Source organism: Microcaecilia unicolor, chromosome 14 (assembly GCF_901765095.1).
Source record: "Microcaecilia unicolor chromosome 14, aMicUni1.1, whole genome shotgun sequence".
Lineage (NCBI taxonomy): Eukaryota > Metazoa > Chordata > Amphibia > Gymnophiona > Siphonopidae > Microcaecilia > Microcaecilia unicolor.
The window spans coordinates 53,256,642-53,284,464 of NC_044044.1; the positions used below are offsets into that span (position 1 = coordinate 53,256,642).

General features: G+C 46.1%; 1 protein-coding gene across 1 annotated transcript in view; it reads right to left on the reverse strand.

Moving 5' to 3' along the window:
* TAGLN2 (transgelin 2) overlaps nt 1-26,635 on the reverse strand; it is a 61,719-nt gene extending 35,084 nt beyond the window's left edge. Inside the window, exon 1 of the mRNA XM_030187191.1 lies at nt 26,532-26,635. The gene's annotated coding sequence lies outside the window, so the exon portion shown is untranslated. The remainder of the gene's footprint in view (nt 1-26,531) is intronic.
* Nucleotides 26,636-27,823: the final 1,188 nt, after the last annotated feature.

Genomic DNA, 27,823 nt, shown 5'->3' on the forward strand with positions numbered 1-27,823 from the left:
GACATGGGAGGCAACTGCTTGCCCTGGGATTTATAGTATGGAGTGTTGCCAAGATTTGGGTTTCTACCAGGTACTTGTAAACCTGGTTTGACCACTGTTCAGAAAGCAAGATACTGGGCTAGATGGGCCATTGGTATGACCCAGTATGGCTATTTTGTGGACAGCATAATAGTAAAATGTACAAGTATAAACAAATACAATGAAAGAGGAAAACTTGAAAACCAGCAAATTGAAACCTAATAAGACTACCATAAAACAGGATCAAAATATACACATTTAACAGAGACATATGATGTAAGCATAACAGTGATGGACTATCTAATAAGCACACAATTAGAACATTCAAATGTTGCTATGATAGTAATGCTTTTCTACAATACAGCTTATCATATAGTGAGGGGCCAATTGAAGTTTCCACCCTGGGAGGATAGAAATGAAGGCAGACCTTGTTGTACACCTTCTTGAGTGAATTCTTTCAAAAGTTCTATGAATGAACCATGCATATCTTATCTACCCAAAAAGGAACCCAAAGCTGTATATGCTACTCTGCAGACTACACACCATAACACTGGCATCATAACCAGGGCAGCCTGCAGTTTACCCTCCCTATGGGACAAACCACAGAAGTCTGCCCAGAACTGGCCTTACTGCCCAACTTCTAGAGCAGCTGGCCAAGCACCACTCCTGTCCATCATAATATACCAACAGCTACGAGGTGATTTTTAAGTTGTTTGATTTCATCCTCTTTATCCCACTTTTCTCCCCCCCCCCCCCCCCCCCCAAATTCCATCACTGTTGGTCACTGCCACCACCTCTGAGGAAGAGTATTCCTCAATATGACTCCTTATTCTAACATCGTACAACTTCCATTCATTGTCCTCTAATTCTACCACTTCCCCATCTCTGGAAACAATTATTCCTCCTTTCCTCTAGGGCAGTGATGGCCTCTCTGCTGGCACGTCTGCCCTCCCTCCCACCAGGCCGTCCGCCCTCCCTCCGAGCACCAGGGCCCCCCCTCCTCCTCCGAAATTTAAAAGGCATACCTACTTGGGGTTAAGGCAGCGAAAAGTGTGTTTGCTTGGCGCGTCTTCGGGTTTCCCATCTGTCTCTCAAGCTCTGGTCCTGCCCTCATTTCCTGTTTCCGCAAAGGCGGGACCAGAGCTTGAGAGACAGAAGGGAAGGCCAAATTCTTGCGAGCAAACAACACACTTTTCGCTGCTGACGCTGCCTTAACCCTGACCAGGTATGCCTTTTAAATTTCGGAGGAGGGGGTCCCTGATGCTGGATGTTGGGTGGGAGGGTGCGAGGCCTGATGCTGGGTGTTTGGTGAGAGGGAGGCCTGATGCTGGGTGTTTGGGAAGCCTGGTGTTGGGAGGGCAGGGGGGAGAGGAGGGTGGCTGGAGGGTTGCTGGACACGGATGAAGGGCAAGAAATGAAGAAGAAAGGAGGAAAGTAAAGAAATAAATGGAAAGGAAGCCCTGGAAACGGAGTTAAGAGAACAGATAGAGAGCAGCAGAATCAGAGACTAGGACCAATATGGATAGAAAAACAAAATCACCAGACAAAGGTAGAAAAAATCATTTTATTTTCATTTTAGTGTTCGGAATATGTCCAATTTGAGAATTTACATCTGCTGTCTTATTTTGCACTGGGTATACTGGTGGAGCTGTAACAGCTTACAGAAATGATTTATAATGAAAAAAAAATCATATTTTTTTCTCCTATACTAGTATATTTTCAATGATGTCTGTTTATATGCGCCATGGCTGGTGTAAGGGGTGTGGCTATCATAGGGGTGGAGTCATATGTGGTGACCCTGCCCATAATGAGTATTCAGGTTAAATTGCCCTGTTGGCACTTTGCGATAATTAAATTTTGGGTTGCTGTTTGGGCACTCGATCTCTGAAAGGTTCGCCATCACTGCTCTAGGGTATACCTATACTTGTTTTCCAGTTTCTTCTCATACATCTTTTAGCACAAAATCTATACTGATTTTTGTCACCTGTCTCTCAAGTGCTTCAAGTCTTTGGCCTTAGTAAGGCTGGCCTCTGAAATTGAACACAATCCAAAGAAGGGCCTCACCAATGACTTGTACAGCAGCATTAACACTTCCTTGCTTCAGCTGGTTGTGTGTCTCTACATGCTGCCTAGCATCCTTCTGGCTGTGACTACAGCCTTGTCACAGTGACTGATCTCAAGGTGGAAACCATTATCACCCCAAGGTCTCTCTCCTATATCATGGGCATCGGTCTCTCACCCCTTAGCACATACAACTCTTTTGGGTTTCTACTCAAAGTGCATCACTGCACTTCACATTAGAAGAATGGTCTGTCACTAGATCACTTCTCATGTTATACACTCTGTTGCAAGTCTTTCTGCAACACAGAAGGGCAAGCTTTTCCTTCTAACCCTTTGGCAATGTCACTAGATTTGGCCCCAATACCAATCCTTGAGGCACTTCACTATTTGCTTTCCTTCAAGTGAATCCCATTTATCACCACCCTCTTATCTGTAACCAGTTTCTAGCCACCACTTTGGGTCCCAACTTCAGACCATTTTTAAAAAATTACTACTATTATAATGAGCCTTCTATGAGGAACCACATCAAAAGGCTTTACTGAATTCCAGCCTATACCATGTAGGCTCAATCCAGAAGTCAGAGAAATCATTTGCTTGGCAATTTCTTTTGGTAAAACCATATTGCCTTGATCTCACTCTTTTCCAGTCCCATGGAACTCCTCAAGTTATGACAGTAATGCTTTTCTACAATACAATACAGTCCCAAGGAAATCTCTTGTGAGGACCTGCCAAAATCTCTCCGAGCTTCCTCAATATCCTGGGATGCATGGAAAGCTTGAGGAGAAAAGAGGGCTGTGCTTCTGAGAGCTAGGCCTTTAATGCTTGGGGCCAGCTCAGAAATCCCTGCTGTTGTTCACAATTCCAACAAGTTGGGGGGGGGGGGGGGTTGGAGGTGAGAAGGCCACCACATTAGAAGTCTGCAGCCCTGCACATTAACAGCCCAATGATCAAAGGTAAATGCAGGCGTTACTGGCCACTAGCACCCGCATTTACCCAAGCCCCCATGATCGGGCTGACAGCATCCAAGCTAAGCAATAGCACAGAGGTCATTTAAATTACATTTAGATGAGCTCTGCATGTATTCCGCTCCTATGATCAGAGAACAGCACTCTGATCGTAGGGGCAGAATAGCGCCTTAAGGCTCTGTTCCCACCCCCATCAGTCAGGCAGCCCGGGCTGCCACCATGTCAGACCCCCCCCAAAAGTGAGGTCCTGTTAGCCTAAAGTACCCCCCAAGCCCCCACATCCCCCCTGAAGAGTGACATGGGGTGCTGGAGGAACTCCCCCCCCCCCCTCCAAATGCAAAAAGATTCCTGGTGGCCCAATGGATTGCCAAACCAACCCCCCACCCTGGTGGTGTAGCAGACCCCTACCCCTGTGTTGGAGGATACTCTCTCCTGTCTTCTCGTTCCAGAGCCGCCTTCAAAATGGTGGCATCCAACCCTGCCCAGTGCATCCTGGGAGGGGTCCGCTACAACATCAGAGTGGGTTGGTGTGGCAGCTCACTTGGGCCACCAGGCATTTATTTTTGCATTTGGGGGGCTGGAGATCCACCAGACTTCCAGCCTCCCGTGCCCTCGTGTCGGGGGCGGGGGAGGGAGCACTTTAGGCCATAAGGGCCTCAGTTTTGGAGGGAGGTGGGTCCAGAGGTCCCATCAATCTCCAGTCCGGTTTAACAGATCGAGCTTTTGACAGCCTGGACCCGTCAAACAAGTGCGGAAGGATTGTGCCCAAGCATGTGCTCGGGCACAATCCTCCTGCACTAATGTCGGATGATCAATGCTAATGAAACAAATTTGCATGTTATTAGCATTGATCATTAGGGAATTAATTCTCCAAACTCTTCCAGCGCTATTTTTAAGACACTGTTTCTGAACAGCACAGGGGATTGATCATCAGGGCATAAGTTTTTATGCCATACAGCTAAGATTAACACACACAAAAAGTGTCTTAAAAGAAGATTGTCAATTAATATCCTTTAAATCTTCAGGCAGGCTTAACATCCATTGCATTGGAGAGGTTAATGGCTTGTGGCTCTCGCCATCATGGTAAAATGTAGGCCTGAATTTGTACTTGTCTGGCCCAAGGGGGTGGGGAAGAACTCCTTTCCAGGCAGGCTTAACATCCATTCCATTGGAAAGGTTAATGTTTTGTGGCTCTCTCCATCATGGTTAAAAAGTAGGCCTGAATTTGTATTTTGCGATCCGCCCCGGGTGTCAACTGTTCAGAAGGAAGGGATCCTCAGAAGCTTAGCGGAGACTGGGTGGCAGAGCCGTTGGGGGGAGGCGGGGCTGGTGGTTGGGAGGTGGGCCTTGTTCTGGGCAGACTTATACAGTCTGTGCCCTGAAAATGGCAGAAGCAAATCAAGGTCAGGTATACACATAAAGTAGAACATACGAGTTTAAATTGTTGCGCAGACTAGATGGACCGTGCAGGTCTTTTTCTGCCGTCATCTACTATGTTACTATGTCTGGCCTAAGGTGTGTGTGTGGGGGGGAACTAAAACGACTCCTTTCACCATATAGGAGTTGGGCCTTATCCTCACTAGATTTTCCAAGATGCACCTCCCTCCAAAGGAGATTTAATGGACTCCAGACATTGGCCAAGCCCCAACAGAGCTTGTCAATACATTGTTAGGGTAGCCTGCATGATGCCCGAGCTTGTTACATGAACTAGGTTCTAAACTGAGAAGCTAGGCTCAACAGTACCCTTTTCTCAGGCAGGAAGGTCACCCAGTATGGTGCTGCATGAGACACTAATACTTAGTGGGCAGACAATTCACACCCTGCCCAGTATTTTAGCAGCGACAACCACAGTGATAAAAGCAAGAACATGGTAACCTTCAGAATGCTGGCAGGGCAGCACGTCTCAACTTCAAAAGGATCCCCTACCTCAAAATGTAGGTTACCCCTTTTCCCAGTATGAGAGGACCCGTGGGGTCAGACATTTGGTATATGTGCTTGGAGGAGCAGCCAATGGGAAAAGTACCATCTGTGTTTTACAACTGAAAAGCCTCTAAGGCAGAACCAACTCTACACAGAATGATAGCATGCAGTTTTATCTGGTAAAGCAAATTATTAGCGGTCTTGGGGCCAAAACAATCTAAACCTGTTCTCAAATGTTATTAAATGAGTAAAATGCCTGGCATAGAATACAAGCACCCAGTGGGCCAATTTACCTAGGCAAGCCTTAACTAACGGATAGATCTAGGCATAACTTTCAATAAGAGGAAGCGAAGAAAGGAACTACAATATATTAATAAGAAAGTGTCACATTCATTCATCCAAATGAGGTTAAAACAGCAAGGAGGGTTTCAGGGGAAGGGGCAGAGAATAAGAGGGAGGACAGGGGTCAGTTTAAACACAATACAGAAGAGAACTCAACCTACAGCGAATGAGGATTCTGCCCTAATATCGTGCGAGTGAGAATTCCAATGGAAAGGCGCAGTGAAATAGAATACACAATGCCTGGTGGTTTTAAGAATGGCTTTTTGGCAAGCAGAATGAGTGGTGCAGGACGAACCAAATAGCAGGTTAAAGTGCCCAATGCTGATGCTCAGACCCCAGAAGAAGCGTTAGTTGACAAAGACAGGACAGGGGCCATGGATGTTGGAATCTGCTAAAGAGGAGTGTGTAACGACCCCATCTGCTGAATTGACCAGCCCTAAAAAAAATGGATAGCTTCGGACCATACCCAGGTCATCACCAGCCTTGTGTAGCTGTGACTATAGGGAGAGAATTTTAAGGGATGGGAGTTGAAGGGAAAAGAAGTCAGCCATGTGTACAAGGCCTGTTCTCTTCAATTAGCTTATGGTGGTCACCTAACATGTAGTGGATTTCAGTTAACCTACAAAAACTGCAGAGGAGGAGGAGGAGACGATAATCTCCCCCCCCCCCCCCCCCAATCCTTGTATGAGCCACTATGGCATTCAATTCTGGAGACTATACCTTCTGAGGACCTTAAAGAGTATGTAATTAGTTCAGAGAAGGGCAGAAGGTTTGCAAAACATTGGGGGAGGGGGGGGAAGAAGCATGGAAAACAGCCAAATGTTTAGCAGGGCCAAGTTAGAAGAAGAAGGTTTTCACTAGAAAACAGAGAGTCAAGAAAAAGGCCTTGAAAAAAAGAAAAGAATCAGTGGGAAGAAGGCAGCGTAGAGAATAGTTTCCATTTCCATTCATTAATGGATGCCTAGAATCAAGCAGCTGACAACTTTATATCTGCGTGGGACAGATGACGTCGTCTGGGTGCTGAGCCTGAAAGTTGCATCTACCCCTCTTCAGCATCTTACTTCTGTCTCATTAGCACCCCCCACCCCCACCTCAACAATCATCTCCCCTCTGTCTTGCTATTTCCCACAGGGTCCAGCATCCCCCATTTGTGTCCCTATTCCCTCCCATCTCCTCTGTCTCTCTCATGGGCCAATACTCAAAACAAACTCCGGTGCTAGAGGCAGAATGCTCAGAGGGCTGTAGCACAGGAGACGATAGCATGCAACTGCAGTCAAACTGATGTTAGTGAGGTCATTTCCTATTCCCTTCCAATGGTTAGGAAGAGCGCACAAAAACAGAGCGCCCACTTCCCCCCCCCCCCCCCCCCCCTTTACTGCTGAAAACCTAACACCAGCTCAGAGCAGGTGTTCATTGTTTTGAAAAGGGGCTTTCTCTCGATTTTCTCTGGAAGCAGAAAGCCGCCCATGTAAGCACAGATAGCGAGTATGTACGAGTCAGAGCAAACCAAAAGCACACATTGGCGCCCATTTCCTGCGCTTAAATAAAAGCCTTCCAAGTAAAATTGAAGAGCTTATATTTAAAGATGCAGAAAACAGGTGCTAATGTGTGCTTTACTTTCATGTTTGCCTGATGTACCCACACAAGAACCAAGCATGTTCCCCACCCCCACCCCTATTTTTGCTTTCACAGCGCACATATAATTTGAATACCATTTCCTTTTCTGTACTGTTCTATGCCGTTGGCTTTACCGTAGGAATTCTGAGCACTGGCCCTGTGGCCAGCATATTCCTTCCATCACCCAATTGTCAGGCCCATGTCTAGCATTCCACTACGTCCCCCTCCCCACCGTGTGAGCAAGAAAATATATCCGCTTTCTTATCCCCCCCTCACCACCACCACCACCACAAGCCAGCATTTCCACTTTCCTCCCTTGGCCCTGATCCAGAATCACACCTTCTCCCACTGCTGCTTCCTGGAGGATTTGCTTTGCAGGAAGCAAAGGGCACCACAAGAACACCCACAAGGCTAGAGAGAAAGCAAGTGGACCAACAGGGTTAGTGTTTGAGTCTAGGTCAAGTGAAGGTCGCTGAAGGTAATAATTAAGTCACTAAAGACCTTACAGAGGCACGTGACTGGAGCGAGAACCACATGCTACGTGCTAAACAATTATTTCTCTTCGGTGTTCACAGAGGAAAATCCTGGTGAAGGACCACGGTCGGCTGCCGAGGGAACATCTGGGAATTGAGTGGATACTGTGCCATTTATGGAAGAAAGTTTATAAACAGCCGGCAGAATGAGAGAGAGGGTGGTACAAAGCCTTATATTACTCTAGTCTGTTACAGCTTGTGAGACTGCTATGAAGGAGCACAAAGCAGGCTGGTATGATCCCATCTGGGCCAGCTGCACTAAACTTAAGGAGCCAGCAACATGGTTTTTAAACTGGTTCTAGCTAGTTTAGCACTCAAGTAGTAAACCGGGACATGCACAAAAGGGTTCTCCAAGCCATTTTCCTGTCACGGTAGCAGCTAACGAAAACAGAATGCAAATGAGCTAATTACTATTATAATGTGAATGCGATGCACTATCATTTCCGACCCCATGCACTGTGGAAAACCTAATGGGAGGTCTGCACCTCTCGTTGGGGCTGCTGTGAGCGGGACCCATGCAGAGGAGGACGCCCATCGCAAAAATCGAAAGAAAAAAAACACGTCCAAGTGCTTGTCAGGGACGTCCTTTCAAGTGCTAACACTTGGACGTCCTTCACTCAAAAAAAACCACAAAAAAACACGTCCCTGACGAGCACTTGGACGTTTTTTTCTTCAGATTTTGTGATGGGCGTCCTTTTTGGACGTGTTTTTCTTACGTGCCCGAAATGACCACTGCCAGAGAGAAATGGGGATCGGGACGTGCGAGGACACCCAATTCAAAACGATTTGGACGTCCCTTTCGATTATGCCCCTCCAGGTCTCTCTCAGCCAATCACAGCGCGTTTAGCTGTCAACGCGCTGTGATTGGCTGAGAGAGACCTGGAGGGGCATAATCGAAAGGGACGTCCAAACAGTTTTGATTTGGGTGTCCTCGCATGTCCCGATTCTCTCCGGCGGTGGTCATTTCGGGCACGTAAGAAAAACACGTCCAAAAAGGATGCCCATCACAAAATCTGAAGAAAAAAACGTCCAAGTGCTTGTCAGGGACGTCTTTTTTTTTTTTGCGTAACGATTGGCTGCTCTGCGCATGCTCGGCTGGCCGACTGGCTTCCCCTCCTTAGGAAGGAAATTGCTTGCAAATGAGCTAACAGCTCATTTGCATGGGGTTTCGCGCTATAGAAATGCTAAATAGTAGTAGTAGTAGTGGTTTCCTTCATGGGATTGGTAAGAGAAGGGCTCTTTCCCTGAAGTTAGTGCATCTGGCTGTCAGACAGAGCTGATCTCCTCTGACAGCTGTACAAATAATGCAGCTAGGGGCAATCTGTGGAGTGGCGGCAAAATCCAGGTGCTGCTTGCCTGACCAATAAGGTCTGACTGTAAACACAAGTGTTTGGAGCAATCATAAATCTCAATCATAAGAGCAGCAATTAACCTGTGGTATCAATGAAGGACCTAGATAAATAAAAACTGAGCTTTTGCAGAATTAATCCAACTTCTCCGCTGCACATTTCCCCATATGTGACTGCGCCACAAGAACTTTATCTTACCACAATATCACTTTGTATTTGTTCTCACTGGAGCCGGCAAACGCCTCCCGGTACTATGTAAGCCACATTGAGCCTACAAATATGTGGGAAAATGTGGGATACAAATGCAACAAATATCAGACAGATATCACAGGGCAGAAGTCAGATTCTATCGAACTTCCCTTAACTCCGCCCCCCTCCCCAAGATTCTAGTGCGTTTATTTATCCCTCGATTTCTAGGATATTGTTTTTTGTTTAGATTTAGCCAACACTTTCCAGTCGCAAGTAGTGCCTGAAAGCAGAACATTGAACAATAGTTTCTCCCCAACCCGAAGAGCTTACAATCTCCATTTACACCCAAGGCAATGGAGGATTAAGCAACTTGCCCAGGATGACACGGAGCATCATTGGGTTCTGATTTAATGGTTCTCAGCCTACTTTTCCATGCACTGGTAGGATGCTTAAGGAAGTGGGAAACAGACCAGGCTGACCAGGTACAAATGAGGAGACTTCTAAGTATGGTAAAACATTTATTGGTGAAGACTCAACACAGCACTGTTTCGGCGGTTAGCCTGCTGCAGGTGTATTCAGATGGTATATGTGAAAACATCAACAGATGAATGATGGTTTAATAAAAGCGGATGAGGCAATCTGGTCTTGAAAAAGACCCTTGTTGAGAAATAGGTAATGCAGCGTCAGCGAGCTGTCTCTGCTCAGAGTAAAATAAAGCCTGCCCAGAGCCTGCTGGCAGGCTTTAGGGCCCCACCACCAAAATTTCTGCCCTGGGCCACAGAATGCCTACCGTCATCCCCAAATGCCACATAAAGCTCGTTAGTAGACGGATGTGACCAGCCTGGCCTTCACTCACACCTTACACTTGGCATGGGAGTAGACATTTCCACATCAGATTGCATTTCTTATTTACTTTTAGGGTTTGCAGACAGCACTTATCAGAGGACTCAGGGTGTGCACCGAGAAAACACAATGGATCTGATGTTAAGTCATGTACAGGAAGTGCCGAATGCTTTTTGCACGGTTCAGCAGGTGCCGACATGCATAGCTACATGTGTGTGCATTTCCTGTGCTGCAAGATAATCTGGCACTACAACCCCCTGCACAACCTGCAAAGAGCTGAGGTGTAGGTATGGATTTCTATCCTCCCCATAGCAACAAGATGTACTGCAGACCAGCATGGACCTCTGCCATCAACCCCCTCACAGAGCAATGTGGCAAATAAGTAGTTGACTTGGGCCTAATGCATTGACATTCCAAGAAATGTTTAGAGAAAACCAAACAGAAAGGCCTTTGTCTACCATGTTAGTAAGCATACAACAAGGTCATAGATTTCTTATTTTAAAATTAAGATTCCCCCATTTCAGTGGGAGATTGAAGCCACGGGAGATGGTCTGAGCTCCTTCTACTACACGACGGATTGAAAAAAAAAAGCCCAAATTGGCTCAAACAGAGCCAAGGCTGTCACTGCCCTCTCTCCCTTCCTTCTCTCCCCCCCCCCCCCCCCCCACAAGAGCCCTGCAGATATACTCCCCTCAGTCTAATCAGGCAGTGGCACCAGTGTACTTTGACTTGGAACAGAAGAGGGACTTTGCACCAGAAAGTATAATTAACTACATGCCTTGAGGGGGGGGGGGGGGGGGGTGCGCACAGTGAAGGTAAAAATTCAGTATACAAAGACCTCAGTCCTATGACATAGGAAAGGTACCTTTCTTTGGCTGGATCCTAGGCATGGAACCAGGATCAAGCGGGGAGGGGGAAGTGATAAGAAAAGCCCCATCTCCTGGAAGTCCCTGAGCCCCTCCAGTATACAGGAAGCAATGTGATCCAATCACTACAACCATGTTCCCCAACCCCTCAGGCAGAGTGCTACGAGCACCAATGAAATACCCAGTGTTGCCTAATTTTTGCTGAGTGGCCTAGTGGTTAGGGCGGTGGACTTTGGTCCTGGGGAACTGAGGAACTGAGTTCGATTCCCACTTCAGGCACAGGCAGCTCCTTGTGACTCTGGGCAAGTCACTTAACCCTCCATTGCCCCATGTAAGCCGCATTGAGCCTGCCATGAGTGGGAAAGCGCAGGGTACAAATGTAACAAAAAATATATATACAAGTTTAAAGACACAACTATCTTCTTTTGCTCACTTCATGTTCCTCTTAATTATCCCTTCCCTATTGCTATATCCATAGCACCGTTCCTGCTGTCTGCACAGGGCTCAACATAAGCCTGGTTCTTAGCACAGTCCTCTGAAAAAAATTTGTTTTTCAGATAGTAATAATGTTATGAAGTTCGCCATGAATTGGTGAAGTAAAGGTCAACCACCCAAGTTGCAGATGAAACATTAAGTTAGTCCAGTGAGTCAAAGTTATTTGACAAGCTGAGACTTATCCATTCTTCATCTAGAAACACAGGGTTTTTGTAGTACAAACCCCTCTAGGTTAGAGAATGACATGGGGATGGGGACCTGCAGTAAAATGTTTTTGTTTGCCAAGGTTTACCGCGGGTGCGGGAGTAGTAAAAGCCTTGCTCCTGCGGTAAGAGATAAACTGCATTACTGAGGGTCCGGTGCCTCCTCCCTCCCTCCTTTGTTCTTCCCTTCCTTCCTACCCATTGTGACACAAGGAGATCCCCATAGGCCTGCTTCTGGGCCTTCCCTCCTCTGCTGACTCCTGAAAATTCCTGTTTCAGGAAAGAGGAAGTTAGTTACAGCAGAAGACCCGGGTTTAGAGGAGTGGCCTAGTGGTTAGGGTGGTGGACTTTGGTCCTGGGGAACTGAGGAACTGAGTTCAAATCCCACTTCAGGCACAGGCAGCTCCTTGTGACTCTGGCCAAGTCACTTAACCCGCCATTGCCCCATGTAAGCCGCATTGAGCCTGCCATGAGTGGGAAATTATGGTTGGGCCACTATGCTCCAGGGCTCTGCCGCTCTCAGGGCTGCTCCATCCTCCGCTGGCTCTGGTCGTGGCTGCAGTGGCAGCAGAGGGTGCCTGACATGTCTGGATGGGAACAGTGACCTGCCACTGCCGCCGCACAAAGAGGACGTAACTGGGAATAGGACAGACTGTGTGAGGGACGGGGGCTAATATTAACCAGCTAGCCACTTTTAGTGTAGTGGGGGGGGGGGGGGGGGGGGGGAAGAGAGAAGAGGCTGTGATAGCAATTCAGGGCAGAGGCAAATGCTGAGTGCCCCGAGTTTCAGGAGGGTCTTCCAAAAATCTCTTCAAACATAACAGCAGCAACATCCATCAACATTACACAAAACCTTCCTTTCCTCTGGACAATAAGAATACAGTCTTGTGAAGAGGGGAGGGGAGACAGGAGGGGTTTTTTTTTAATCCTTGTTCTGAATTGATTGTGATTTACAAAATGACAGTTGTACAGAATATTGTTTCTTTTTATACTTTAATAAATAAAATGATTTAAATATAAAATCCTAACTGTTTAAAGCTTCTGTGGATGGATCAAACAGCTCGCAGGGATGGGAACAAACTTGTCCCCAGGTTATTCTCTAGTCAGTACAGCTCAGTGAAAGAGTGGAGGGGGATAGAAGTGATGAGACTTTACCAGGCCTTTGAACTGTTGAGAAAGCCAGTGTCTCTATGGAGTCCTTTTCATCAAACTGATTATTCTAACTTTTGAGAAGTTTCCTTTAACAGCCTTACATTTGAAAGGTGCTTATCATGAATAGCAGATGCTTAGACAAACACCTGAAGTATATGGGGAGGGGGGGGGGGGGGGCCCAGAGTGGGGCAGGACTACAGCACTGAGCCATATCTATTAAGTGTCCTAGGCGAACCTTAAGCCCACAACAGTAAAAAAAAAAACAAAGCCCTGAAGTTTCTCCTGAGACTGTAATAAGAACTGCCAATCCCAATACGACAATATGTTCCTGTAAAGAGTCATAATTAGATGCAACTCTTATTAATTATGTTGTCTAGGCGGTTGCTTAGCCATGTGCTAGAATGGTGAACCAGGAAACTAATTAGAACTTTTTATAACCTGCCTTTATCCAAGGCAGGGAACAAATCACACACACAAAAAAAACAAAACAGTAAGTTAAGAGTCACAAGATTAAGTCCTGCTTAAACTGGAGCAAGTGTCAAAGTGATATGAAAGCCTGCTGCTAAAGACACCTCAACTTCTTGAAAGATGGCAGTAGGTTGTGGCCTGTCGTTATCTGCAAAGACAACGGGTTCCACGCCAAAGGCCCAGCACCAAGAAAGTCTGTTGACAATTAGCTTGCAACACCACGCTTGGCATACAAAATTACTGCAATATTAAATGAACTAGTAAAAAAGGCCCGTTTCTGACACAAATGAAACGGGCGCTAGCAAGGTTTTCCTCGGAGTGTGTATGTTTGAGAATGTGTGTGAGTGAGTGTGCGAGAGAGAGTGAATGTGCAAGTGTGTGTGTGTGACAGACAGTGAGACTGGGTGCGAGTGCGTCTGAGAGAGAGAGAGACTGTTTGTGAGAATAAGAGTATGTGCCAGGGCCCCCCCCCCTCCCTCTCCCCGTTCCAGGGTCGTCCCCCATCCCTCCCTTCCTCCGAGGTTCATGGTCCCCGTCCCTCCCTCCGAGTTTCAGGGTAGCTGGGCTCAGGTACCTCGGCCATTCACCGCATGTTATAAGTACATAAGTACATAAGTAGTGCCATACTGGGAAAGACCAAAGGTCCATCTAGCCCAGCATCCTGTCACCGACAGTGGCCAATCCAGGTCAAGGGCACCTGGCACGCTCCCCAAACGTAAAAACATTCCAGACAAGTTATACCTAAAAATGCGGAATTTTTCCAAGTCCATTTAATAGCGGTCTATGGACTTGTCCTTTAGGAATCTATCTAACCCCTTTTTAAACTCCGTCAAGCTAACCGCCCGTACCACGTTCTCCGGCAACGAATTCCAGAGTCTAATTACACGTTGGGTGAAGAAAAATTTTCTCCGATTCGTTTTAAATTTACCACACTGTAGCTTCAACTCATGCCCTCTAGTCCTAGTATTTTTGGATAGCGTGAACAGTCGCTTCACATCCACCCGATCCATTCCACTCATTATTTTATACACTTCTATCATATCTCCCCTCAGCCGTCTCTTCTCCAAGCTGAAAAGCCCTAGCCTTCTCAGCCTCTCTTCGTAGGAAAGTCGTCCCATCCCCACTATCATTTTCGTCGCCCTTCGCTGTACCTTTTCCAATTCTACTATATCTTTTTTGAGATACGGAGACCAGTACTGAACACAATACTCCAGGTTGGGCTTCTGGAGTTGCTGTCGGCTGCACTATTCGTCCGTTGTCTCAGTCTCCGTGGACATGTGTGTTGTGCTCTTTTTTTTTTTCTCTGCGATGCAGCAGTGCCAGGACTTCTCTGTGCCCCCCGTGACTAGGGCCAGCTTGTGTAGGGTGGCAGTGGCTTGTGTGCATGGGCTTGGGCTCTGTCTTCCGCCTCCGTCCGGGATCATCCCGCCTCCTCCACCGCCGGCTCCTGCCCATCCATCCCGCGCCCCTCCGCCTCCAGCCACTGCAAAGGCCAAGTACAACAGCGGGGCCGACTCTGCGGCTCTAAATCCGGTTGGATGTCCACCGCGGCCTCCGCCATCTGGGCACTTGTCCTGTGTGCGCTCCCGCTGTCCCAGTACCGGCCTCGCTCGGTCCCTCCGTCTTGCTCGCACTTTCTCTCGTCCCTCCCTCCCTCGCAGTTCCAGGATCGTCGTCCCTCCCTTCCTCCTTCCCTCCCTTCCAGTTACAGGCCCCTTTCTGTTTCTCGTTGAGAATTATTATATAGGATGGGGATTGGGTCATTTACCAACATGAGAATGCCTCAGGGAAGAAGTCTGATTTCAGGCACCCAGCATAGGAGGCCCTTGCTCTGGTCCCCAAATCAGATTTTGCAGGGGTGGGGGATATCTAAGAGTGATTTTGCATACCAAGGAGGCAGTGTGTGTGCAAGTAACTCATGCACATTTAATGTGGATATCCTGAAAACAATTTGCATATACTGCCTCCTTGGTATGAAAATAACTCATGAACACTCATTGTGGATATCTTGATAACCTGACTGGCTGGTGTTCCCCGCAGAACAGGTTTGGGAATGACCAACACTTGGTCCAGCAGTTGCATCTTCTGTCACCATCTTTAAAAAAAAATGGTAGCATCTCACTAGTAGCCTAGTGGTTAGTGCAGTGGACTTTGATCCTGGGGAACTGAGTTTTATTCCCACTGCAGCTCCTTGTAACTCTGGGCAAGTCACTTAACCCTCCATTGCCCCTGGTACAAAATAAGTACCTGAATATATGTAAACCGCTTTGAACGTAGTTGCAAAAACCTCAGAAAGGCAGTATATCAAGTCCCATTTCCCTTCCCCTTTCCCTAGTGGTTGTGTCAGGAAGCACGGCCCATATTGGGCAGGCTGACCCCTAGAGGAGTGACTGGGCCTTGTTCCCGACTTCTGAGCAAAGGTGGTGGAAGTTGGAAGCCCGCTTGGGTCACCAGGAACCTTAGTTAACAGGGTCATCTGAGGTGAAGTGCTGTACTTCAGGTGTAGAATAATCCTAGTTCAGCCCTGGAGTAAGATTCTGCAGTAAAAAAGGTGCCCTTTTACTAAATATTTTAGGTGCTTATTTTCAAAGAACACTATGTCTATGTGATTTGAAAACGAGCCTCAAAGTGTGTTAGATACTTAATATGTAGTTTAGTGCATAGAATGGATTTGTTCTACTTTGACAGTTATTCTGTGCCAACCTTCATGTTTAGGGGCAGTAACTAGGCAAGGCATAGAAGGAATTTTGTAGTTAGTGCATATGCACTGTCACTTCTGCAGTTACTGTGGGCCCATTTATTGCCTCCTAAATAGGAGGCACTAACCTCTGGATTCTATAAAATCATGCATAATCCGGGGGTGGGGCCGTCAGGCTGGAGTGGGCCCGTGGAACTCAGACAGCCGGTAGTGGAAGGAGGGAGGGAGGTGGTCATGGAACTCGGGGGGGGGGGGGGGGGTGTTGTTTACTCACCTCTGGTGGCTGCTGCTGGATTCCCTTCCCTCTCACTTCCCATTGGTCCGCCCTGTGACATCATCCCCAGGGCGGACCAATGGAAACTGTGTTACGAACCCAGGCAGCCAGACGGAGGTGCAAGTCTATTTTTTGTCTATTAGATTGTAAGCTCTTTGAGCAGGGACTGTCTTTCTTCTATGTTTGTGCAGCGCTGCGTACGCCTTGTAGCGCTATAGAAATGCTAAATAGTAGTAGTAGTATATATGATATACAGTGCAATCCGCTTAAGTGCAAGGGTCTGGGACCAAAGAAATACATGCAGTTAACCAGAGCATGCACTTAATCGTTGTGATCCAAAGAAGCTTGACATCTATAAGCATATATATAGTATACAGTCTCCGTTAACTGACGTTAGGCTTACTTGATGTAATTAGTCATAGTCCTCCTTACACTCTTGGGTCTGTGAGTTCCATAGACTACGTCTGCCAGATGGTAATAACTGTCATAGCACTGACATCCAGTGGCCTCCAGATAGGCCCGCACGGTGTTGAGACTCTCCAGCGCTCTTGCAAAAGTGACAGGAGGTTGTTGAATTTCGTCAGCATGTGCCTCGCTGCTTATTTCATCATCAGTCGTTGCCTGCGTGTAGGCACATATCTCGACATCAGTGCTGTCGTCAGCTGTTTGTAGATCTTAATCAACAGCTACGTAGTGATGAAACTCCTCTTCGGTAACACCAGCTGGGATGTCAATAGCCTGTTCATCTGACACGTTTGCAACAGCTGCATCTGTTTTGTCCCTCTCCACATCCTTAACAAAGCTTGCCCGCTTGTAGCAGTTCACAATGGTTGCCTATGTAACACGATTCCAAGCTTCTTTCTGCATATGTAGGGAATCCAACAGTGATAGATTACGAGCCAGTTCAACAGCACGTTTATCCTTGCCAGTCTGGTCATCCATAACACTCATCAGACGACATAGCATACTTGCTTGTTATATTATTATCATGCTTTATCATTATCATTTACCCAAAATCCTTCTGTAATACTAAATGTCTTATTTTCTTATATATTTCCACCATCCATGATGTATTGTAAGCCACATTGAACCTGCAAAGAGGTGGGAAAATGTGGGATACAAATGCAATAAATAAATAGCACAAGAGCCCGATAATGTTGTTTGAAATTGGCTATTATGCCCTGATCCATAGGTTGGATCAGAGAGGTAGTATTTGGTGGCAGGAAGACCACCTTGACATTAGACAGCCTGACATCATCACTGTGTGCAGCAGAATTATCACAAAGCAACAAAATCTGATGCTTTTGTGCCCGCATTCTAGTGTCTAACTTCTTTAGCCACTGCTTCCAAATTTCTCCAGTCATCCATGAATTTGCGTTAGCCTCGTATGACACAGGAAGTCGCTTAACATTCTTGAAGCAATGGGGCTGTTTGCTCTTTCCAATGACGAGTGGTTCCAACTTCTCACTCCCATCCATATTGCAGCAAAGGAGGATCGTCAGTCGGTCATTCGACGTTTTACCTCCTGTAGTTTTGGCTTGTTTGAATGCAAGTGTTCCATCAGGAATCACTCGCCAGTAGAGACCGTTTTCATCAGCATTGAAAATGTCATGAGGTGCAAACTCGTTCAAGATGGTAGGAAGAACTGAAACAACCCAATTTTCAGCACCAAAGTCATCAGCGTCTTGTTTTTTACCATGCTGTTTCTTGAATTTTATGTTTTTCCTCTCCTTCCATCTTTCCAACCATCCAACAGTGGCTTTGAATTCAGTTAGTCCAAGACTTTCAACTAGCTGATTAGCTTTCTCCATAAGCAGTGGACCACTGACAGGAAACTGTCTGCTCCTGACTTGAGAAAACCACCGAAGAGCATCTTCTACATCCTCAGCTTTTCCCACGAGTTTTCGTTTCCTGTGTTTTGCCAGTCTTTAAGAAGCTGATCTTTCTGCTTCAAGATATGTGAAATTTGACTAGGATTGACACGATATTCTTTAGCAATAGATGCTTGACTTTGCTTTCTAATTTTTTAAGAACTTCTTTTCGTTCAGCCAGTGTTAAAGTCTTACAGTTCCGCAATGACGATGATGACTCCAGTGTACCCTCTTAACAACTTTCTTTCACTTATTCTGCCTGTGGCAGTTAACCAACGAGATTTCAAATTTACCGCCCCTTTGTCACGTGCCAATCGGCTTCCATATTCCGTGCGTGCGCTTATGCGGAGTCTTTCCTGCAGAGGAGCGGTTTAAACTATGCAAATAAGCAAATCTTGCACTTATCAGTGGTGTGCTAAACCGAAGTTTGTCCCCGTGGAAATTGTTGGCATCAAAAACGGGACCGAAGTACGGCATGCAGTTAAACAGAGCATGTGCTTATCCAACGTGCACTTAAATGGAGTGCACTGTATATACACACACACATACGATTTTTGCCTGAGGTATGTGTGTTTTTTTGGGTAGTTTTACACATTTCATGGAATAAAATAACCAACGAGATCAACCACAGTTTCCAGACTATGCACTCTTGGGCGGACTCATTCAAGCTAAAACTAAACGCAGAAAAAACTCAATGTCTAGTTCTCACCTCCCAATACAATACAAACAACTACCCTACAATAACCACACCCTACTGCACACTTCGTATCTCAGAAAATCTGAAAATCCTTGGAGTCACCATTGACCGAAACCTCACTCTCGACACCCACGCGAAGAACACGATGAAAAAAATGTTCCAATCGATGTGGAAACTCAAAAGAATAAAACCTTTCTTCCCAAGAAACATCTTCCGCACCCTAGTACAGTCACTAGTAATAAGCCACTTGGACTACTGTAACGCTCTGTACGCAGGCTGCAAAGAACAGACCATCAAGAAACTCCAGACAGCCCAGAACACTGCAGACAGACTCATTTTTGGAACACCTAAATATGAAAGTGCGAAACCCCTCAGAGAGAAACTGCACTGGCTCCCGCACAAGGAACGAATTGAGTTCAAGATCTGCACGACTGTACACAAAATCATTCATGCAGATGCCCCACTCTATATGCTAAACCTAGTGGACTTACCGCCCAGGAATGCCAAAAGATCGGCCTGCAAATTCCTCAACCTGAACTTCCCCAGCTGTAAAGGAATGAAATACAAACAGGCTTATGCTACTACCTTTGCGTACAAAAGCACACAGTATTGGAACGCACTACCCATGGCCCTGAAAACCATAACCAATCTAACAAGCTTTCGCAAAGCTCTGAAAACACATCTCTTCAACAGAGCCTACAAAAGTCACCCTCAATGAAACATATCATTCCTTAAACTACATAAGGCATCTAAAACACCTCTCACACGACCTTACCTAACACTTTTCCCATCTGAATTCCTCTTTCACCTCAGCTTACGCTTGACTGTTTTTTGCTTTTTTTTTTTTCTTTCAAATCATGTAACGACGTTTTCATTTCCATACTCTGTAAGCCACATTGAGCCTGCAAAAAGGTGGGAAAATGTGGGGTACAAATACAATAAATAAATAAAATTTAGTGTGCACTAAGTTCATTCAAGATGGGAAAGTCCAGAGTTGTTATGCTAAAGGAGAGCACAGTTTATTATAAATCTGCCCCTCTTAGGAAAATGCCCTCCAAGTCAGGACATTCATATTTTGCAGTATATTTAAAGGCTCCACATTTGGAGAACCTTCTGGAAGACACTTTGATAGCACATGTAAAGTTGTCATGCAAACAGTTCTCTGAATCTTAAGTCAGACCGCAGCTATTTCCAAGATGGCCACATGGAGGGACATTTTCGAATGGGGATGACCATCTCTAAGGGTGCCCAACTCTAAGGACGGTGCCACAAAGGGGCGGAGCAACGCGTATTATCAAAACAAGATGGACATCTTTCGTTTCGATAATACAGTCGGGGACGCCCAAATCTTGACATTTACTACTACTACTACTACTACTATTTAGCATTTCTATAGCGCTACAAAGCATACGCAGCGCTGCACAAACATAGAAGAAAGACCTTAGAGATGGTCGTCCTCTGTTTTCAGCGATAATGGAAACCAAAGACGTCCATCTCAAAAACGTCCAAATCCAAGCCCTTTGGTCGTGGGAGGAGCCAGCATTTGTAGTGCACTAGTCTCCCTCACAAGCCAGGACACCAACCGAGCACCCTAGGGGGCACTGCAGTGGACTTCAGAAATTGCTCCCAGGTGCATAGCCTCCCAACCCCCCCCCCCCCCCCCCCCAGGTCTGCCTGCCTGAAGTACACTGCACCCACTACAACTGCTCCAGGGACCTTTGTACTGCTGCGATGGACCTGAGTAATGCATTTGGTGGGAGGGGGTTAGTGACCACTGAGGGAGTAAGGGGAGGTCATCCCTGATTCCCTCCGGTGGTCAGTTGGGGCACCTTTTTGAGGCTTGATCGTGAAAACAAAATGGACCAAGTAGAGTCGGCCAAGTGCTCGTCAGGGCCGCCCTTCTTTTTTCTATTATCAGCCGAGAACGACCATCTCCTAATCATGCCCCAATCCCGCCTTCGCTACCGTGCCGACACGCCCCCGTGAACTTTGGTCATCCCCGCGACAGAAAGCAGTCGAAGGTGTAAAAAAAAAATCGGGTTTCGATTATGCCAATTTGGACGACCTTGCGAGAAGGACGCCCATCTCCCGATTTGTGTCGAAAGATGGGCATCCTTTTCTTTTGAAAATAATCGTGTTCTCCCTAATGCCAGAACCTGCCCTGATGGCCCTGCCCCTGATGCACTCTTCCAGTCTCTTTCTGGACTTAAATATTGAGCGGTGTGGTAGCCATGTTAGTCCACTTTTAAAGGTTAAAAAAAAAAAAGAAAAGAATAAGAATCCTTTTTTATTGGATTAACTATTCATATTTTTTTGATTAGCTTTCAAAGGTAACCCTTCTTCAGATTAGAAATAAGCAAATGTTGACAAAAAGTGAAATGCAAAAGCATTCCAATGACAGTCTCACAGGAAGAGGGAGGGGTGGGTTAGCTGGTGACATCAATCCCAATCCTGGCCCTCCTCGCCAACTATTATCCAAACTCTACAGATCTCACCGTGACCTCTCTAACCTCATCTCTATTCCTCTACTCCCCTCCTCTTCTCTGTCCTTCTCTTGCGCCCTATGGAATGCCCGCTCTATCTGTAACAAACTCCCCTATATCCAGGACCTCTTTATCTCGCGTCACCTCCATCTGCTCGCCATAACAGAAACCTGGCTCTGCCCTGATGACTCTGCTTCAGTCGCAGCCCTGTGTCATGGCGGTTATCTATTTTCACATACTCCTCGCCCTGCTGGCCGTGGGGACGGTGTTGGACTACTTCTCTCTCCCTCCTCCAGATTTCAACCCCTTCTTCCACCTCAATCTCACTGTTTTTCCTCCTTTGAAGTCCACTCTATCCGCCTTTTCTCTCCTCTGCCTCTTCGAATAGCGGTCATTTATCGTCCCCCTGATAAGTACCTTTCATCCTTTCTCAGTGACTTTGACGCCTGGCTTGCCTTCTTCCATGATCCTTCCTCCCCCTCTCTCATCCTTGGTGACTTTAATATTCCTGCTAATGATCCTTCCAACTCTTATATTTCCAAGTTACTCGCTTTAACGTCCTCCTTTAATCTTCAACTATGCTCCACCTCCCCCACTCATCAAAATGGTCACTGTCTTGATCTCATCTTCTCCTCCAACTGTTCACCTTCTAGTTTCCTTGTCTCCGATCATCCCTCCTCTGATCACCATCTTATAACTTTCACACTTAAATCTCCTCCCTCCCAGTCCCGTCCTATCCTATCTAATTTATCTAGGAATCTTCACGATATTGACCCTTCATCTCTATCCTCCCATGTTTCAAACCTCCTCTCTACTGTGGCACCATCCACGTCTGTCAACGAGGCTGTTTCTTCTTACAACAATACTCTATCCTCTGCCTTAGACACTCTTGCACCTTTGATGACCTGCCCTGTAAGGCGTACAAAACCCCAACCTTGGCTCACTTCTAATATCCGCTACCTACGTTCCTGTACCCGCTGCGCCGAACGCCTCTGGCGGAAATCTCGGGCCTTTGCTGATTTCTTACACTTTAAATTCATGCTGACCTCCTTCCAATCTGCTCTTTTATGTGCCAAACAGGATTATTATATCCAACTGACCAGCTCTCTTGGCTCTAATCCTCGACTTCTCTTCACCACATTGAACTCTCTCCTCAAGGTGCCTCCTCCCCCAACTCCCCCTTCATTATCTCCTCAGACCCTTGCTGAATTCTTTCACAACAAGGTTCAAAAGATAAACCTTGCTTTCTCTACCTCACCACCTCTCCCTACACTAGTCCGTTCCCCTCTCTCTCCTTCCCCTCATTCCCTTTCCTCCTTTCCTGAAGTTACTATTGAGGAAACTACACTTCTCCTTTCTTCCTCAAAATGTACCACCTGTTCCTCTGATCCCATTCCCACCCACCTTCTTAATGCCATCTCTCCTACTCTTATTCCTTTTATCTGTCACATTCTCAACCTCTCACTTTCCACTGCGACTGTCCCTGCTGCCTTTAAACATGCTGTGGTCACACCTCTCCTTAAGAAGCCTTCACTTGACCCTACTTGTCCCTCTAATTACCGACCCATCTCCCTCCTTCCTTTTCTCTCCAAATTACTTGAGCGTGCTGTTCACCGCCGCTGCCTTGATTTTCTCTCCTCACATGCTATTCTTGACCCATTACAATCTGGTTTTCGCCCTCTCCACTCAACCGAAACTGCGCTTACTAAAGTCTCCAATGACCTATTACTGGCTAAATCCAGAGGTCAATATTCCATCCTCATTCTTCTTGATCTTTCCGCTGCTTTTGACACTGTCGATCACAGCATACTTCTCGATACCCTGTCCTCACTTGGATTCCAGGGCTCTGTCCTTTCCTGGTTCTCATCCTACCTCTCCCTCCGCACCTTTAGTGTTCACTCTGGTGGATCCTCTTCTACTTCTATCCCTCTGCCTGTCGGGGTACCTCAGGGTTCTGTTCTTGGTCCCCTCCTCTTTTCTATCTACACTTCTTCCCTTGGTTCATTAATCTCATCCCATGGCTTTTCCTACCATCTCTATGCTGATGACTCCCAAATCTACCTTTCTACCCCTGATATCTCACCTTGCATCCAAACCAAAGTTTCAGCGTGCTTGTCTGACATTGCTGCCTGGATGTCTCAACGCCACCTGAAATTAAATATGACCAAAACCGAGCTTCTCATTTTCCCCCCCACACCCACCTCCCCGCTCCCCCCATTTTCTATTTCTGTTGATGGCTCTCTCATTCTCCCTGTCTCCTCAGCTCGAAACCTTGGGGTCATCTTTGACTCTTCTCTCTCCTTCTCTGCTCATATCCAGCAGACCGCCAAGACCTGTCGTTTCTTTCTTTACAACATCCGTAAAATCCGCCCCTTTCTTTCCGAGCACTCTACCAAAACCCTCATCCACACCCTTGTCACCTCTCGTTTAGACTACTGCAATCTGCTTCTTGCTGGCCTCCCACTTAGTCACCTCTCCCCTCTCCAGTCGGTTCAAAACTCTGCTGCCCGTCTCATCTTCCGCCAGGGTCGCTTTACTCATACTACCCCTCTCCTCAAGACCCTTCACTGGCTCCCTATCCGTTTTCGCATCCTGTTCAAACTTCTTCTACTAACCTATAAATGTATTCACTCTGCTGCTCCCCAGTATCTCTCCACACTCGTCCTTCCCTACACCCCTTCCCGTGCACTCCGCTCCATGGATAAATCCTTCTTATCGGTTCCCTTCTCCACTACTGCCAACTCCAGACTTCGCGCCTTCTGTCTCGCTGCACCCTACGCCTGGAATAAACTTCCTGAGCCCCTACTTCTTGCCCCATCCTTGGCCACCTTTAAATCTAGACTGAAAGCCCACCTCTTTAACATTGCTTTTGACTCGTAACCACTTGTAACCACTCGCCTCCACCTACCCTCCTCTCTTCCTTCCCGTTCACATTAATTGATTTAATTTGCTTACTTTATTTATTTTTTGTCTATTAGATTGTAAGCTCTTTGAGCAGGGACTGTCTTTCTTCTATGTTTGTGCAGCGCTGCGTATGCCTTGTAGCGCTATAGAAATGCTAAATAGTAGTTGTAGTAGTAGTAGATATGCATGGTGATAAGAGGGTGACAAAGCAGTAGAATTTTATGGTTTATAATGGGATAGTTATCAATAGAAATCAAACAAAATAAAACATGGAAAAGAAAATAAGATGATACCTTTTTTATTGGACATAACTTAATACATTATATATGGGATAGAAAACCCAGATCTTAAGTCCTGTCTGGAAGGGGGGGGGGGGGGGGGTCAAAATATTTCATCTTGACTTCAAAGATCATATGTTCCTGAATTGTCTTAATTTCCTTTCAGTATTCTCACCAGTTCAGGAATGTGAGACCTTTTGAAGTAAAAATGACATATTTTGACACCCACCAGATAAAAAAAGCCAGATCTTTTGTCCTATCACCCACCCAGCTCTCCCTCTTTCTCACCTAATCAACCCAACCCTGTGAAAGTGTCACTGGAATGCTTGTGTTTCACTTATTTCTGATCCAATGAAGGATTACCTTGGAAAGGTAGTCCAAAAAAAAAGGTATCATCTTTATCTTCTTTTCTCTGTTTTGTTGTATTTCTATTTATTGGCTTACATAGCAGGTCAGCCATCATCTAGTTTTGTGACTTTTTGAATCTTATGCACAACGTGCCTGGGGAGGCCTGACCTGATCAGACAAGAAAGCACAGATGTGGAATTTTTAACCCCTATAAACAACTCGCACCCCCTCTCCCCCCTCCCCTGAAAAAAAGAACCCACCCACATATCCCTACCTCTTACAAATTACCCAGCAACCTCCCCTCCGGGCTATAACGAGAATAATTATGAATCACTTAAGTTCCTGGTAACGTCATCATTCACTTATCCTATTCCAAGAGGAGGAAGAAAGCGTTAGCTCCTACTCCCGAAGGAGTGTAGCGCATGATGCCAGTTAAAGAAAAAAGATCGACCTTGTTTTCTAGCAAAAGAAAAAAAAATGGCACATGGAGAAAAAGCAATCAGCAGCCCAGATCACCTTAGTTTAGCATATGGGTTGCATGCATTAGAGTAAAAGTGAGGCTCGGCAGCTCTGCTTCTCTCTCAAAATACAATTGAAGACGGATGCTGGAAGGTCGCTCCCAAGCGCCTTCCCAGGATTAATTTATAAAGATGCTCCCTCAACCCCCTCACCAGTTAATGTTTTCATCAGAAAGTCTCCTCAACCCCCCTCGGTTTCTATAGATTGCAGCCTTTGAGAAGACAAAGGGAGGGAGAGAAATCAGAACCAAGATCCCACAGGAATCCTCTCTCCACCCATCCAACCTTCAACTAACACAACACATTTGTAGAGAGAAAGGTCCTTACTGAGTTATAAGCACATTATGTACCTGCATTTGATATTACTCACCCTGGGAATTAGTGGGCCTGATGCTTTGCATAGTTATCTGTTGTGTGTGTACTTTCCTGTCCTACATTGGGGTTCTTTTTTATTTGTACACCTGTGATTTTATTTATAAAAAAATAAGCGGTACATAAAAACTAAAATCCGGATTAATCGGCCAACTACAGGTGCTGAAAGACCTTTTACCTCCGTGCTATATATACTGCCAGAATTTCTAGATTCTTTGGGCGGAGGAGGGGATGTTGAAGTTGCCACCAGAGTAGTAGTATTACACAAAAATACATCAAATGCAAGCGATTCTCAATAAAAAAAAAAAAAAACCCGAGACTTGGATGGGTGCACTGGGGTGGTAAAAAGTTACAGATCCTAACATGCACTGGAAGGAAATTTGAAACAGGAAAGGATTTGACAACGCGGTGCTGTCCACACCAGCAGGTTGCAACCTGCCCTTTTCGCAGTCACAATTCATTGCCTCCCTCCTTGGCAGCCATTATCCACCTTGTGGTCTACACACAATCCCGGGTCAATATGGCCCTGTAACGCAAGACCCTCCTCAACTGTAGCCCTACCCTTCTTTCCAAGGAATGGGACTCACATTACGAACAAGCCTTTCTTTCCCATGATCAGAGAAATGCACGAAGGCATATGCCCCAGTTTAAGAACATATGCCGTCTCCCCGTCCCCCTATAACACCCCTCCTAATCTCTAGCTGCAATGGCAAAAGCCAGCATTACAAACAACGGAAAAGGCTGTGCCAGGTAGTGGTCCCCCCTCCCACCGCACAGGATCAGACACAGCTAGGCTGATTTTCCCTGTGTGCACCTTACACGAAATGCAGCAGTTTAGGGGGGGGGGGGGGGAGAGGGGGGCCACACACACAATACAAACAGAGAAGCATATAAAAATCTTACTTACCCCAATCCAGCCTCTTTTTTTAAATCATCTAATCTTTATAGCAGTAAATTTAATTTTATAAAACCTCAATTAACAACTCTCTGTCCAACTACAAATAAACTTCTGTCACCCGTGGAAAAAAACTAGAAGACCCACTTTCTCATTTTAGAAACGTTCTTACCTTTTTTTTTCCCCTCCAAGAAGCAGTTAAGGCGCTTCTGGCTGTCTTTCACCCACAGACTGCACGAAAGGGAAAAGGATCCGAAGGGTTGCTTTTTTTTTTTTTTCTACTCTCCCTGCCCAGCCCAAGAGAAAAAAAATGGTTAGTATGATGTCAGTGTTAATCAGGCAAAAAAAGAGGGTGTGTGATTAAAGCAAATAAGAAAGAATTTAAAGGGCCAGCAGCGACCTTTCTTCTAATTTAACCAAGTTTGGTCAGGGTCAAAGTCCGAAGTTTCAGTCCCCATCCTCCATAGAAGGGGGTAAAACTGAGCTGAAATGCAGAAGGGAGGGGGGGGGGGACTTGTTTGGGGACGACTTTTCCTTGCTGAGATTCACTTCTGGTGTTTTTGTTTGTTGTAACACTCATTCTTTCTAAGTTCTGGATAATATGGGTTTAGTAGTTTTCGGACAGATATATTACAGGACCACTCAGTCCCCCAACCAAGTCCCTGCTCTCTTTTGGCAGCTTATTTCATAAGAACACTTCATCCTTTTATAAATTCTGTATTGTTTCCTCCATGACAGAAACACTCGATGCTTTTACTAAGTCTCTGGTCATTCAAGGCAGCTGCACTCAGTCCTTCCATTAAGTAGCTGGCACTTCAAAGCAACAACACTCAGTCGTTTTTCTGAGTCGCTGTAAATTCAGGGCACATATCTTAATGAAACATCCAGTCCTTCTGTTCCTGCTGGTTTCATTAAAACAAGCCAAAAAGCAGCTTTGACCTAAGAGTGGACTGCAGCCAACACCACACACAGCATCCAGCTAACACTTAAGGGGCCCTGATCCGACCAGCTTCAGTGCTACTGTGATATCTTTTAAAGTAGTGGTATTGGCCGCCAAGCGGTCAGGTTTCCAGGATACCCCTACTGAATATGCATGAATATGCAAATTTATATTGTAAACCACTTTGTACTGGATAAGATAAGTGGTATATTAAATTTAATAAACATAAACATCAGAGATATTTGCATACATCAGAACTAATTGACATGCAAACATTTCTCATGCATATTCATTAGGCATATCCTGAAAACCGGATATGCTGGCAGCCCTCAAGGACTGAGTCCCCAGTGCACAAAGGCAGCCGTAAAATATCACTGCCTTGCTAAAATTTAGCGAATTGCTAACAGCCAGCAATGCACAAAGGGGATCACGTGCAAATGAGCTGCACCTTTGTGCATCCTCCCTGTTTGTGAGTTCGAGCTGTCAAATGGATTTCACACTCCCCCCCCCCCCCCCCCCGTGAC